This window comes from Sarcophilus harrisii, chromosome 2 (genome assembly GCF_902635505.1).
Source record: "Sarcophilus harrisii chromosome 2, mSarHar1.11, whole genome shotgun sequence".
Lineage (NCBI taxonomy): Eukaryota > Metazoa > Chordata > Mammalia > Dasyuromorphia > Dasyuridae > Sarcophilus > Sarcophilus harrisii.
In genome coordinates this window covers 412,389,587-412,406,521 of record NC_045427.1, presented here as the reverse complement: position 1 = coordinate 412,406,521, position 16,935 = coordinate 412,389,587, and the positions used below count along the sequence as shown (strand labels likewise).

General features: G+C 35.7%; 1 protein-coding gene across 1 annotated transcript in view; it reads right to left on the bottom strand.

Annotated features, from left to right (window-relative positions):
• SFXN1 (sideroflexin 1) overlaps positions 1–16,636 on the bottom strand; it is a 46,529-nt gene extending 29,893 nt beyond the window's left edge. Inside the window, exon 1 of the mRNA XM_003756845.4 lies at positions 16,542–16,636. The gene's annotated coding sequence lies outside the window, so the exon portion shown is untranslated. The remainder of the gene's footprint in view (positions 1–16,541) is intronic.
• Positions 16,637–16,935: the final 299 nt, after the last annotated feature.

Genomic DNA, 16,935 nt, shown 5'->3' with positions numbered 1-16,935 from the left:
CCACCTTTTCTAAAATGTTCCTTAGAATATCTGCTTCGTAGTAACAGATCTGCTTTACCTTAAACCTTTTTCTTTCTTACTTCTTCCATCGTCTTTTATTCACTAAGACTTGCTTCCCTGTATCCTCTAGAGTACAGACTTCACTTTCACTCCCTGGTCAAGGTGGCACATTTTTAATACTCTTTAGTGCCTACAGCTACAATGATGTTCTTCCTCTCCCACCATCATTTAGTAAACTCTCCTTCACTAACATTCATTCAGTACATATCTTCCACCCAATCAAAATGCTAGTTGCTTTTATTTACAGATCTCCAGGACACACTTCCAATTTCCTCAATGAATTCAGTGCTTGATTCAATCTCTCCTTCTCTACCTACAAGGAAATCTCAATGCATACATGTATGTTTGTATGTATGCACACAAGTATATAGAGGGAAAGAGGGAAGGATGATGATACTCTTTCTTACCTCCCAGTTCCTTAACTTCCTCATTTCCAAAGACCTATTCCCCAACCAAAACTAAGATAGTCATATCCATGATCCTATCATTTTGCCATTGATATTGCCATCACTCTAAGTATTCCACTTCTATTCAAGATCTCTGAAATTTCTTTACTGCAAAATGTTATTCCACCTCTACTCTATCTCTTGCACTCTCAACCCTTTTTTCATCTATACTATAACTGTTAACCCTTTTGTCTCTCAATTCATTCCCAGGCCTCATTCTTTGCACTACTCTCTTTTCTTCCTTCCTCATACTGACCCTTTAGTGAGCCAGTTTAGCAAACACTGAGTTTTCTGTCACTGGATAACTGATTTTGCCCTGTCGATCCCTAGTCTTGGATTACTCACTATCTGCAATCTTTGCTACAATTCATATGGTGCTAAACAAAACTGGAAGAAATCACAAAACTCATGCTGGCTACGTCAGCTAAAATTTTTATTACATGGTTTCAAAGTGGACCCTTGCTAGAGTGAGGCCTTTTACAACTCTCTAACTGATTCACCATCTGACTAAACATGGTGATTTTTCCAAGCCCTTCTATCCTTCCTCAAATCTCCCAGTTTCCCTTCTAGCCATTCTTTCAGCTGCGAGCTTTGTATATTTCACTCAAAAATATGTGGCCATTCACTCAGAGACCCCCTTCACTCCCATCTTTGCTTATCTATTCGCTTATCCTATATTCCTCATCTTTCACCAATCAGAAACTGTCCACTATTATTTCTCCTTTATCCTTGTTTTACATAAAAAGGTAGCCCTTTTAATTGCCCAGGCAAATACCTCTATATGCACAAGTGACCTCATCCATATTGACTTCTCCAGCAGATTGTCCCTCTTTATAATTTCTATTTTCTCACTATTCTTCAGACTCTCTATTGACAAAAATGAACGTCTTCTCTACCTTCAAAAAACATCCCAATTTGATCCATCCATCCTCACTAGCTATATTGTTATAATTCTTTTTTTCTCATTCTCTTAACTAGTCTGTCTTCATTATTCAATTGAAATTGCTTTCTACAAAATTGCCAATGATATCTTAATTGCCAAATTTAACAACCTTTTCTCAAACCTCATTCTTCTAGATCTCTTTGTAGCCTCTGACATTGTTGATCATCCTTGTTCTCCTTGATACCCATTGCTCAATAAGTTTTCTCACACTTGATTCTCCTCTTATCTGTCTGACCATTCCTTCTCTATCTCCTTAACTGGATATTTATCCAGGTCATGGAAGCTAATTATAGATGTCATTCAAAATTCTGTCCTAAGCTCTCTTCTTTTCTACTACTTGCAATGGTCACCTCAACTCCTTTGGACTCATATATCACCTCCAACATGATGATTCTAAAAACTTCCTATTCAACTCTTTCCTGACTTGCAGCCTCCCATTTTCAACGGCTTATTTATGTAATGTGCTAAAGATATTTTCAGTGCCACATGTTTAAAACGTAACTCATTAGCTTCCCTTCTAAATCCTTTCCTCTTCCTATGTTTTCTATAAAGGATAGCACCATTCCCCTGGTTACCAGGCTCCTATCCTAAATATTATCCTTAACTTATCACTTTCTTTTTCACTCCCTCTTTCCAAATTTAATCTGTTGCCAAGTCCTGTCAAATCTACCTTTACAACACCACATAGTTTTCCTTCTCTCTTTTGACACTGCCATCCCACCAGTGCAGTCCCTCACTAACTTACACCTGGGCTATTGCAATACTGTTGATTGATATCCCTGACAAGTCTCTCCCCACTCCAGTCCATCTTTTTTCTATTCAGTAGTCAAATTAAGCTTCCTGAAGTACAGGTCTAACTGTTGGATATTGCTTTCTCCCTCCCTCTTCAGTAAACTGTAGTAGCTATTATTATAGAAAATCATTTGCTTTTAATTAAGATTAATTCACACTCTCTAGAAAAGATTCAATTTAACAAGCAAACACCTCCTATATGCTAGGGACTGTCTTGTAACAAAAATACAAAGACAAGCCAGGAAGCATATTTTTGACAATGTATTATTTTTTATTTTTCAAGTTACAAGTATGTTTTAACCTCAACTCTTAACCCTTAACTTCAATCCCGAATGAAACAAATTAAAACAAGGTCCAGGCGAAAGCCAAGGAATTTATTTTAAACAGTATTCCTCCAATCTAGTAAACACTGTTATTGCTTCTGGTACTTAAAAATTTCCCTATTAGTATGTTAAGAACAGTATTATTACTGTGAATTAAGATGCATTAATTAAGTGAAAAAGTTAAGCTCTCCTTTTTATTTCCAAAGAGTACTTAATTTGAGGGGAAAACTGGGCTCTAAGTTCTGGAGAATGTGAATTAATCAAAATAAAAGCAAATGCTTTTCTATAATTATGAAGAGGAGAACAAATAAGTGAAATACAGTACACAGATTGTTCAAAATAACTTTAGCCTTTAATTTCAAACTTTAGTGATTGCATTAACCAAATCATTTATAAGCAGCAAAACTCTCACAGTATATTCCTGTCTCCTCATTTCTCTCAGATCTCCATTGTCTATTGAATATATTTAAACAATAAAGTGACCAAAGTTAGAAAATAGAAAGTTGATAAAGCATACAAGGGTCCTGGATACTTCATAAACTGAATTAAGGCTTCATAAACTGAATTAAGGCTTCTTAAACTGTGGGTCATGCCCTATATGGGGTCATGTAACAGAATGTGAGGACTGTAATGTTATGATTTATTATCTGTAAATGTTAATTTATATGCTTATTTTATATACCTACATACCTGGGGTCACATAAAATTTCTCAGGTGAAAAGGAGTTGTGAATAGAAAAAGTTTAATGACTTGAACTAAATAAACTTGAACTTGAATAAAAAAGAACTAAGATTCTGAGTTTGGAAAGAAGGAAGATTAAGAGACAATTTTATTACATCTTAAAGAATGTATAGATATACTTTTTAGAAAATCAAATTAAAAGAATATTAAGTCTAAAACATTTTAAATACTATTGATGTAATAGAACTGTGTTCCCAGATCTTTGTGGAGTGTGGGCCACTCTGGCCACAGTCTGGGGAAATTCCTAAAAATGAAACCCACCCTCCAACCACGTTCCCAAGGGAATCTCCCATCTCCAAATAATCTGGGAATCACTTTGGTTTGGAAAACAATCACTACCCTTTACTGATTTGAAAATTAGCATCTAATAGCTCCCTAGCCCCAAACAATAGAAAGCTAGAAAAAAGTTAAGATTCTAAATCCAAACTTTTGCAAATTCCTAATCAGGAAGCAACCCATTGAGGAAAATAATTCCTCAGTGAAAATAACGATCTCCCCTCCCCGCTTTTTGTCAAAAAAACTCACTTGTAGACAGGACAAACAGGGAACCCCATGGCTGAAAGGGTATCTTATCTCTCACCCCTGAACACTATGAAGGGATTAAGGAGAAAAGTATTTGCAAATTTTTTCCCTAAAGATGAAAACATGTAAAATTCCATTCTTACAAAACTCAGAACATCCCCAAAAGGGTAAATATGTAAACAAGTATGATAATTTCTGCTATTTAAAACTTGTTTCCATAAATACTTTGGTATTGATTAACATCACAATTATTTACTACCATTGGTACTGATTAGCTTCACAATTATGCTAGTTACTTTGGTTTTGATAAGTACTTTAGTATTATTAGTTAAGGTGGAAATTGAAAAGTCAAAGAATGATTTATGCATTAAACCTGGAATGTATATGGCATCACCTGGATCTAGCTGGTGTTAATAAAATGCTAGTTTAAAAAGGATATAAACCCTGGCTCTCAGATTAATAAATGAAAATTGCAAAGCATATCTTCAGCCTGGTCTCAGATATTCAGTTCAGAGTCACATTCTTGGTATTCACTGGAATTGGAGTCTGACATAAAGGTGCAATTATTTCCAACTATCAAATAGGAGAAAGTTAGCTCTTAACAGACTTGCTAAGTGGCTTTTTCAAAAAAAAAAAAAAAAAAAAAAAAAAAGTCACAAAAATTTGGAAACAGGCAATATTTTTAATGTAGATTCTCCCCAAAATAATCAAACAGATGAAAATATGAACAAATTTTGATAAGATTTCAAGCCAAAATGAGACAATATTGGTATAGGCATCTAAGGGAACAATTTAACAAATTTAAATGATCAAGTGTGAAGACCACATATTTTAAAATCAGCCAGAGTCAGGAATTCAGGTTAGGGGAAAATCGTCAATCTTTATTCTCAGTGAAGAAAGATCAGAGGTGGAAGAGAATGGGCAACAGCAATGTGTGCAGCTGAGTCAAGAAGCTAGCTAGACCAGCAGCCACAGGACCAGCAGCTAAGAGAATAGAACCCAGGCCCAATCTCTCCCAGCCTTTCTTCCTATCTCTCTGCCTCCACCCACCAAAATCGTCATTTCCTTTACAACACATCAGGACTTGCACAGAGAGTGGGCGGGGCTATTCTTTATCCAAGCATATATATTAATAGAGTATAGTCCAATTACTATTTAGCCTCACGTGCTTGGGACCTCAGTGCATCAACTCAAGCCTCAGCCCATTACAATCAGGCTTATTCCTATTTGGGAAAATATCCTACACAAAAGGCAAAGAAAATACTTTTAAACTACATTAGCATCATATATTTGAAAGTTTTGATAAGTTAAGAGCTCTGTAACATTATACTGATTATTTCAATGGATAAAAAAATTGCTATATCAGACCTCATTCATTTGAAATTTACAATTCAAATATGGTATGCAAAATTTCTATTTACTAAATTTTTTGAAACAAGTGGACTAATGAAAGAGATGTTTTATATTTAATATAGAACTAGAAGAAATTAGAATTTTACCTACATTCATTTACCAACTATTAAAGTTCCTTCTCTGTGTAAAGTTCCTTCTCTGTGAATCTACCCTTTGCACAGCACTGTGAGGGAGACACAAAAATGGCTTAAGATAATGACCCCCACCAAAATCTATCAGGTGCCAAAGTCATGAGCTTAATTCCCTTAGTTTTATTCAATGCCCTTATTCTCTACTAGCTGTTTTACACACATGCTAAAGGAATAACAGCTCATATTTATAAAGAGCTTAAAATTTTGCAAAACACTTTCTATATAAATACTTTAAGTTAGGTAGGGATAACTAGAAGATGCCGGGCTGTATTTTAAGCACTGAAAATCAATTGTCACTGCCAATACCAATCACATCAATGTTAGCAGCAGCATCATTCTATTTGGCAAACAGAAATTTTGTATTAGATGATTTCTAAGTCTCCTTCTAGTACTGACACTATGTTTTAAGATTTCTTTCCAGCTCTAATATTAGCAACAAAAACAACAGCACATGCATGACCTCTGGTTCATTCAGTACTCATTCAGGCAAGACAATGTTCATGTCAAGATCACTGATTTTTTCCCCTCAACTTAGGTTTAACATCTGCCTCTTAAATTAACATAAAATGCAGAACTTCAGACTGACGATAAAAATTTAAGTAAAAGCTAGTATATAACTTTGACACTCATCTCTCTTAAAGAGTGATCTTAAATGATCCTAAACACTATTCAAGTAATTTTCATTATTGAGACCCAGAGCTTGTTTTCCTTTTGTTTTTGTATCTCCATCATTTTATACCCTACTTAGCATATCCTGGACAATTAATAAATGCTTGTTCATTGAAATACAAAAAGCTTCTATTTTATGAACTTCAAGGATGGTGTTAAATTATAATATTTTTATTGGAGTGTTTAAAACATTCCAACTCAAAGAAAAAGAACTCCTTTAAAAACTACAAATCTAACTTTAACTGCTATAATGGAAAGAACACTGCATTTAGTAAGAACCTTAGATTTTCAATTCTTAGCAATGACAAAGACTAGAATTTGACCCAAAAAGTCTTTTCCCCTCGCTGAGAAAAATTTTTCCATAAAATGAATGGTCTGGACTTAAACTGTTTCTTAAGTATCTTCAAACTTTTAAATTCTAGGTCTTTAAATCTCTTCCAATTCTAATATTCTATGCTCTATAGTCCTTTACATCTAAAATATCCTATAGTTTAAGTACTATCTTCTAGTTTAAGATGTTGTGAATCAGGTTAATGTTTAGTACTTTTCATAAATGACTTATGTATGAAAAGCCTGAGAAAATTTTTAACTTAGTCCTTTTTCTGCCCACTGTTCCAAAGGTTTAGAAAGTTCAAAGAGGTAAAGGTACCAACTCATTTTGAAGTTCCCTATGTGGAGAATTATCACTGTCATTATCTTTAGGGCATTTTTTGGTAGAGGAATGGCATAATAGGGAATAAAAGAAATAACTGACTTAGAATTCTGCCACTTACTAGCTCTGTGACCTTGAGCAAGTCCCTACAACTCTTTAGATCTCAGTTTCCTCATCTGTAAAGTGACAGAGTTGAACCAGATGATCTTTAAGGTCCATTCCAGTTCTAACATTCTTTGATTCTGTGAAATAGGTAAACAGACATTTGAACTCTTCAGTAATGCCAACTGAAAAGTACTTCCTCAATGGAAACACAATGTAATTATGGTGAAAATTAACCTATTTTCCTGTTAAAAGTTTCACTGACAATTATACCTTTGTAAAATGTTTTAAGTGGTATTTGTATTAAGTGCTAAGAAATTATATTTTTAAATACAAACTAATTTAAAAAAACCTATATCTATGCTTTCATCAGTAAGGGAGCTCGCCATGAAGAAATTCCTCTCCCTTAGCAGACTGGAATTTTCTCTGCAATTTAGTCTTAGAGAGGTTCCTGGAGGATTTAAGTGATTTATCCAGAACCCCATGGTCAATTAATTTAATAGTCCCTTAAACTTAGGTTCTAAGGTCAGTTCCTTATTTGCTATGACATGCTGCCTCAATAATTTTATTACAAATTGGAAAACATTCTCTTAAGTTTACCAACTCATGTTCATAAACTTGTTCAATTTTAAACTTATCTTTGCTATCATAACTAAGATAACATATACAATCCATCATTAAAAAAAAGTTCTGTAATCTTGGACAATTTGCTTTTTCTCCATAGTATTCAGGCTCCTTTTCTGAAAAATAAAGAGATTGGGCTAAATGATCTCTTAAATCCCTTTCAACACCGAGATCCTAGATTCCTATGATTCAGTAAATCTACCATAGGTTAGATAGAATATATTGATAGAAAAGATAACTAACTAAAGAGCATTTTATAATCACACAGGGTTAAATATATACATGTTAGTGAAAACATTAAATGGATCCTGCACTGAATAGTTGAAAAGTAAAATGTATTTTATCTGAGATAACTAACTATAATTTTTCCACATTAAAATGGTATGCATTTTTAAATCTTAAAATAGTTTAAAACAGATTGCTAGCTCTCAACATACCTTCAAACCTACCTTCTTCAAGCTTTCCTTAGAACTCCAGTCCCTTATTTTTCAATTGCCTACAATCTCCAGTATTTTGAGATCCTGATGGCATCTTAAAGTTAATATATTCTGAATTAAATCCCTTAATTTTTCTAGTCACTCTGACTCAAAACTTTTAATTGTTAAACCAAGCAACAATTATTTATTAAGTATCTGGGGACCCAAAGGGAAAAACAGACGCTGAAATACCAAAATATAGTAAACTAGTGGATATGTGGGATGAATAAAAGTGAGGAGTTGAAAATGACAGCACAGTTTTAACATGGGCACTGAAAACATGGTCGTGCTATCCTTGTAATAAAAAAAATTAGGGAAATTCCTAAGGGTTTTTGAGGGGCAGTTCAAGGGGAAAATATAATACAAAAAATGCAAAAAGCTTTGGACATGTTGAATTTTAGATGCTCACAATATCCATTTCAAAATGTCCCCAAGGTAGTTAGTGATAAGGAGCTAAAGGATTTTATAGATAACTCTGGTAACCATCAGGATAGGAGCCCATGTGAATGAATGAATGAGATTCCCAAGACAGAAAGTAAGGAGAATATAATGAGGTTCAGTATAGAACCTTGTGAACAACCATTATTAGAGGATATATTCAAGATGATAATCCAGCAAAGGATTATCAAACAGGAAAACCAATGAGAATACAGGGGCATGAAAATACAGAAAGGATGAAATTCTACAGATAAGGAAGAGATAAGACTTAAGAAAAGATAATTAGTTTTTGCAATTAAGAGATCTTTGGTGATGGTAGGGCAATGAGGTCCAAAGTCTGTGGAAGGTCTAGAAGAAAGTGAGAGAAAGTGAGAGGAAAGTGAAGGCTATGATGAAAGAAGCTTTTTTCATGAAGTTTAGATGATAAGGAGAGACATAATAGCTAAGTGCATTCAAAGATGATAGTGTAATGCTGGAGAAACTGAGCAAGACAGAGATTAGAGAGTATTTAATAATTTATTAAATGGAGAGGATACCAGGATCAAATGGATCCATGTTTGATCCCAGGGCTGATAATACTATTGTCTCCAAGAATCCAGCAAACAATCAGAGTTCTCAATGACAAATATATACCTGCCTCAGACTGAGGCAGGGGTGGAGTCAGGGTGGTGAGAGCAAGGGGACTGACCCTGTAGAGTGAGCCACTGGAGGTGGGGGAGAGGCATCTTGATAAGACAGTATCTGACATTCTAATACCTTGGAATGGGGAGAGACATTCTGATCTTCTATCAAATATTCTGATAAAGAGAGAGGGGAGGTTTTTCAGAACTGAGAAGCAGGCAGGACTGAATCAGGAAAATTAGGGAAACTGAGTCAAGACAATAAAAGAGAACTGTGGCATAACAATAGGATCTACTGAGGGAAGACTTGGGACCCCTTGCAGGTGGCCTGGAAGAAATTAATAGATTGGGAAAGACTGAATATTAACGAAAGTGTTATGGGGATAGGACTATCTGCGGAGAAGATAAGAGGGAAAGGGATCAAGTGTACAAGTACAAGGGTTGACAATATTCCCTCTTCAGAGAATGAATTAAAGAAAAAGAATGGGAAAGTATGTCAATTATTTAGAAGATGAACAGAAGTTAAAATGAGTAGCTCTTATTTGGGGAGAATAGAAGGGTAGAAAGTCAAAGGAAAGTACAATAGCCACTGTGGATTATAGGACTCAGACCCACTTACACAGAAAAGGACCCCCATATAATGAGGGCTTACATGAGATAAGTTCTATTTAGTAACACAGAATGGGAGAAGCAAATGCTAAGATTTACCCAAAGCTCAGTTTGGCAAATTCAGGAGAGAAATAGGACAGATAATTCTCTTGAAGTTCAAGAATAAAAGATAGCAAAATATTAAAATAGCCAAGTAAAGGACAGAATGGGAGGAGAAAACATAAGGCAGAGCAAGAGAGAGCTTGAGTAAGAACTGAGGAGTGGAAGGTTTTGAGGATTAAAATGATAGAAACGGTTTAATCAGACAAAGCAATTCCAGAGTTTGTGTTTGTGGTTGCTGTTTGCTTGCTTTGTTCCATTTTTCATGAAAATGAAACACTGCGAGCCAAGATAGTGGAGTAAAGGCTGGGACCCAGTTGAACTCTGCTAGCATTCCTCTCTAAACAACTGTAAAATAATTTCAAGTAAATTTTTGAAGTGGCAGAGTTAATAAAAGATGAAAGGAAGACATTTTTGCAACTTAAGACAACTTAGGAGGTCCAGAGGAGAGGTCTGTTACCTACCTACCAAGTTAGACACAAGCCCAGAGCATGGCACCAGGAGTGCTCTCAGCCCAGAACAGATGAGCAGGTTCAGCAACTAACTGGAAAGAGATTACAGGGGACCTGAGGCTGGAGCTGATTAACAACTCAATAGCATTTAAGCATTTTTTAGTCATAGTTTCAGGATAGAGGTCAGTAGCACAAGCAAGCAGGGGTCCCAGTCATAGTTTTAGGGCCAAGAGGAATGCCAGCACTTGCAGATGCAGAAGAGTATGGGACTTGGTTAAAGTTCCAAGGCCAAAAGGAGCATCAGTACTAGTTATCTGCAGAATAGCAGGAGTCCTTCCTTGGTAATGAGCATTACCAGAGAGCAGTGACCATATGTCTCCCCACATCACATCACATCACCTTGGAAGCACTGAAAACTTAACAGATCCTCAGAACAGTTCTGAAAACAGCAGCACAAAAAACCCCGGAGCTTGCTTGGAACAGTGCATTACTCAGAGGTAAACTGAGGCCAACTTTAACATAAAGTTCACTTAAGAAATAGGCTGGAAAACTAAGCAAACAATGAAAAAAAAGAACATCATAAAAAGGTATCATGGTGACAGAGAAAAGAAAGACATGAGCTTAGAAGTAGAAAACAATGTGTAAACAAGCTATAAGCAAAGCCTCAAAGAAAAATGCTAATTGGATTGAAAAACAGCAAGAATTCCTGGAAAAGTTAAAGAAAGAATAGAAGAAAAATTGGGAAAATATATGAGAATGTTGCAAGAAAACTATGAAAAGAGAGGCACAAAAATTCACTAAAGAAAATAACTCCTTAAAAATTAAAATTGGACAATATCTCAATGAGATTAATAAATTTTAATAAAACAAAGTTGAAAGAATAGAAAAAAAAAGAAATCTCAGGAAAAGCACAGAAAGGTAAACAAGAAAAAAACAATCATTAGGAATGCAGTAAAGTTAAACTGTTTACATTCTTATATGGGAAAATGATCCTAAGAACTTTATCATCATTAGGCAGTTGGGAAGAGCCTATATAGACAGACAGAGGGCATGAGTGTGAGTTAATTATGTTGGGATGATCTCAAAAAAAAAAAAAAGAATGTAGAGGCGAGAAAGAAGGATGCACTGGGATAATGGTGAAGGAAGAGGTAGAAGGTGGAAACTTTTTCTCACATAAAGTTAGTTATATAAGGAAGAGCTTTTATAAAGAAAAAAATGGAGGGTAGTGTGGAGGGCAATATTTGAATCTAACTCATCAGAATTGGTTCAAAAAGGGAAGAACACATATACACATTCAATTGGGCACAGAAATTTGTCTTACCCAATAGGAAGAAAAGGGAATAAAATATGGAATTGAGAGGAGGAGGGAAGAAGTAAAAACAGGAAGGGAAGATTTGAGGAAGCAAAAGAGATTTTTGAGGATGGAAAGGATTAAGAGAGAGAGAGAGAGAGAGAAGGGTAAAAAAGAGGGAAATGAAATAGAGGGAAATATAATTATCATAATTGTAAATGTGAATTAGCTCATAAAATGGAAGACTGAATTATAAACCAGAATCCAACAATATGTTGTTTACAAGAAACACATCTGGGACAGAAAAATGAACTTTCTGTTCAACTGAACAAGTTGAAATGAAGAGCTGGATCAGTTTAGTTTGCTTCAGCTGAAGTGAAATAGGCAAGGGTAGCAACTGAGCTCAGACAAAGCAAAAGCAAATTTAAACTTATCTGAAAAAGATAAACAGGGAAACTGCATTTATCTTAAAAAGTACAATAGACAATGAAATAGTGTCAAAAAAAATCACAGCAAGTTTCTCTCATAAAGACTTCATTTCTTAAACATATATAGAACTGAATCAAATTTATAAAATGTAAGAGCCAATGATTAAATGGCCAAATGATACAAACAGGCCTTTTCAGAAGAAATCAAAACTATAATCATATGGTAGTACATGCTTTAAATCATTATTAATTAAAAAAGGCAAATGAAAACAATTCTGAGATAATACCTCATACCTATTGGAAATATGGAGAGAATGAAGGAAAATAGGTTCATTAATGAATGATGATGGAGGAATGAACTTGTTGAACCCTTTTAGAAACAACTGTGTAATATCAAACTGTGCATATCCTTAAACCATCAATCCCACTATTAGGTTTATACCCCAAAGAGATCAAAGGAAAAGGAAAGTACTTTTATGTATAAAATATTTATAGCAACTTTTTTTTTTTTTTTTGGTGGCAAAGAATTAGAAATCAAAGGACATTCATCAATTGGGGAATGACTGAACAAGTTGTAGCACATGATTTTGGAGTACTATTGTGCTATGAGAAATGATGAGGTGGTAATTTTCAGAGGAAAAAAACCCCAACATATCAAGAACTATATAAATGATACAATGTGATTAGAACCCAGGAGACCATTGTGCACAGTAATGGCAATGTTGTAATGATGATCAACTGTGAAGGAATTGGTTACTCTGATTGATATAGTGATCCAAGATAGTACCAAAGGTCTCATGCTGAAAGAATGCTATCAGCTTCCAGAGAAAGAAATAATAAACTGTGAGTGCCCACTGATGCATAATTTTCTCACTTTATTTTTTGGGTTTTTTTAAACAACATGACTAACATGAAAATGTTTTGTATGATTTCAGTTGTATAATTAACATTATTATCATATTATTTACCTTTTCAGTAGGTGATGGATGGGTAAGAGAGAATCTCAAACTCGAAATTTAATGAGAAAAGAAAATGGAATACTTAAGAGGTGATGGCATGATCATATATATGTATGACCATCCTAAAATGGAGACAAGAAATCGGGGGTGACAGCTAAATAAATTGAGGAACTAGTGTTTGAAAAACACCTACATTTACATTGAATTCCCAAGTATAAAGCCAGTGCTGAATCCAACTACTGAATTATTTGAGAAAAGAAGAATGATCAGAAGATTGCTAAAGAACTAACATTCCTATCTGTATTGAATGTTATACTAGGATAAAATGAGCCTCAGAAAAGAGCATGCTGATTGATAGCAAAGAATGAAAATATGAAAGAGTCTCTTTTGACACTCTCCTGAGCCCTCTAGTCACTTGATAAGATAGGACTCTCAACTCTTCAATTCCTTTTCATTGAAACTTTGGTACAGGGAATATTCTGGACTTGGAAGTCAGATGAACAAGGTTCAAAAACTAGCTTGTTCACTTTCTGTGTCACATAGGGCAATAATTTCCCTGGGCCTCAGCTTTCTCATCTATAAAACAAGGGGTAACGGCTTGATGAATTTTAAAGTTCCTTTTAGTCTGAGATCTATGATCTTATGTACATCCAAGTTCAAGTCTTCTATACAATAGTAGTATTGGTCTTATAATTAATATTCCTCCATTTTGTATATTCATTCTCTACTTTATCTTTGCATTATCTGAACTGAATAATCGTCCAACTTTATATTACTGCAAACTCAACTGCTTACTAAATGGTAGGTACTGAGAATAAAAATACCTCCACATTCACATGATCTCATATAGGGATGCAACCTACAATTTAAGAAATTATGATCTATGGCATTACAATGGAAAGTGACTTACTAGAACTGTATAACCAGTATATAAAAAGGGGAGATTTGAATCCAGTTCTTCCTGATACTGTGGCAACTCTCTATGTATTATCCCACATTTCCTTTCTGAATTATTCTATTTAGCACTCTAAATATCTGATAAAAACTGGTATTCAGCCTCCCTCCCTTCACTGCACCTCACCTCTTCCTTCACTCACTCCACCTCCCCAGCCTGGATCACCACTCCCCATTAAATAAGTTCTTTCTTTCTTTCTTTCTTTCTTTCTTTTTTTTTGAGAATAGTTTTTATTTTCAAAATATACACCAAGATTGTTTTCAACAATTACCCTTGCAAAAATCTTATGGAACATCTTTTTTTTTTTTTTTTGGATGAAGTCTTTCCCCTTTCTTTTTTCACAAAAATTTCTATCACCTTCCCCTCTCTAGGGGAATGTTCCTATCCTCTCAAATTTCTCCTACAAGTTTATCTGTATCTTTCCTTTGATTTTTCCTTATTTTCACTCATATCATACTTATTTATATATAAGACCTTCCCACCAATCTGCAAGATTTCAAGTTCTCTGAACCTAGCATAAGGCCTAACACTACAATAAAAAGGTATAAAATGGTATGAAGGGAGAAATCAACTCAATTTAAAACGTTGGAGAAAAGGATTTGTTTAACCTCAGTGTATTTAAACTCTATTGCTATGCATTTTGTTACTTTGTGTCAAGTCAGGAAGGGCATCTTATAGTTCCCTAGTATCAATGGAGTTTTGTAGATTTTTTTGAAGTTACTTTTGTTTCAATATGTTGCTACTATAATACCAATATTAATATTGCCTACTGTAGCTGTTTAACAATAGTTCTACTGAAAAAAATTATAAAAAATATACAGCTGTAAAAAAAAAAAAAAGCTCGAAAATCATTCATTTATCCCATACACTATGACAGGAGCTGATTCAACATTCCAACTACTTTAAAATGTTGGGATTAAGCTGATTTTATTCAAAATTAGGTCATTATTATTGACGTTTCAATACAAGAACAAAGATATTATCTTATAACCTGAAGCATCAGACTTAGTGTGAGGTTAAGTGTATTCTTTCAAATGGTAATTAAGTTTTAGGCCTTTCAGAAACAAAAATTCTCCTAGCCAGTCTTCTAGCTTCCACAAGACTAAAGTAGGATCAAGGGATTTTAGGGCTAGAAGGGACCATTGAGATCACTTAGTTCTTGTAAAGATTAAGGTAAGAGGTCCCAGCTGACACATTTCAAAACCTGCATTTCACAAAACCTGTACTATAATATATATATATAGGTATTTCACAATACCTATAAAGGGTAACACAAATAAAGGATGTCCTAAAATTTCCTATCCTTTTATTGATCTACATAGGCTTTATAAGGCCTTCTCCAGCTATACCAGCCCAGGGATCATTATGCCTTTGAATTTTTAGAGAACTCACAAATGCACAATATAATTATTGAATGTCAGAACCTGAAGGAGACCAGAGTCCTCATTTTATATCTGGAGAAACTGAGGCCCAGAGATATTGAATAATTTATTCCTGTGCATCCAGCTAGCTACTTAGGAGCAAGGAGGTACAGTAGAAGAGCTCTCAGTCCTGTATCAGGATACCTGAGTTTCTATTCTAGGCTCTACAATAAATTTGCTGTGTAACTGACCAAGTTTCTCTGGGCTTCAGTTTCTTTAAAATAAGGTGGTTGCATCTTGGTTGCATCTTCCAGATCTAACATTTTAAGATTTCTGAGTTTTAAATTCCTTTAGGGCAGATTTTTCATCTTTAAAAATTATCTCATGTTCCCTTTTTTTCTTTTGTCCCCCTTGTTAGAATATTTGTAAATATATAAAATACATAGAATTACAAAGGAAGACAATTATATCGAAAAACACATCAAAATATTAAAACACAAAATTCCCATCTTTTGGGCAAAAGATGTTCCTTATTTATCCTTTATTCTCCTTTTGCACTCTGCCCCAAACATAATAAATAGGCAATACATAAATTTCTGCTAAACGATATATATATATATATACATATATAATAATAAATAAGGTTAAAAAAGTACTTTTCCACAACAACTGTGGCAGATCAGTACTACAAATAACAGTATCCTCACTTTACTAAAAAAAAACAAACAAACAAACAAAAAAAAAGACTGTGTTTAAAGGTCTTAGCTAATACTGGATCTCATCCCTCAAGCGTTAGAACCTCAGCCTGGCGGAGAGGGTGGAGTACCTGGGTTCCAATCTGAATTCTGCCCTTTTATAACAGGGTGACCTAGCAAAGTCACATTTGCATGTCACATAGTAGACACTTAATAAAAGTTGGTCAAATTGAAATCACAAGACTTCTTCAGACTTCAATTTCAAATGTAAATTGATGGGTTGGAACACGATTTCTAAGCAAAGGCGATCAGGATCTCAGAGGACTTTCCTCCCCAAGGTCCATCACCTAGCAACGACTCCCGCTATCCCCTTCGGGCGGTCGCACGGGGTCCCCTGGGCGGCCGCCATCTTGGATGTCCATTTGGAGACAGACTCCGTTCTGCTATTCCCTGAGTCCCAAGAGTCCAGCAAAGGACTTGTCGGAGCCAGAAAGGGGGATGGGGTGGATGACCTAGGTATGCCGATGGAAGGAGGAGCTCCTCTACAGGAGCTGTGCCCTCCAGCCCCACGCCAGGTCTACGAGTCATCCGTGGGGTCTGTCCAAGGTATTTGGGGGTGGAATGGCAAGCGGGTGGCCGACCCCGCTCCCGGATCTTGGACTAGCCATAGAATGCTCCAGGCCGCTGGTGCCTCCCTCCACCCTCCTCTCGCTGGCTCTGCCCGCCTCGGCCCAACTCACCGCTAGCTCCTGCAGCCTCTACAAGCGATTCCGCTGCTCCCGGAAGAGAAGTTCCTGCCAGCCCCACGGCTTCAAGCCCGCCAGTCAGTCCCACCCCTCCACCCCCACCCCCATCTCCCGCCCCCGGTCTCCTCCCGCCCGCTTGCGCCTGCGCAGCCCAGCTCCTGAGCCCACGCCCGAGTCCTAGCAAGGAACCACCGCTGTTGGTTAGAGAGGTTTTCCAGTCCAACTCAACCCGGTTTTCGGTGAGGTAGAATTCGGGGCCGAAAAAAGTTAAGAAAAATTTCCCTGGGCTCTTAGGTGATAAGTAAAGAACTGAGAATTAGGCTCAGGAGAACAGTGCTTTAATAGTAGGGTTTCTGGAGAACCGGAGTTCAAATTTACCTTCCCTCCA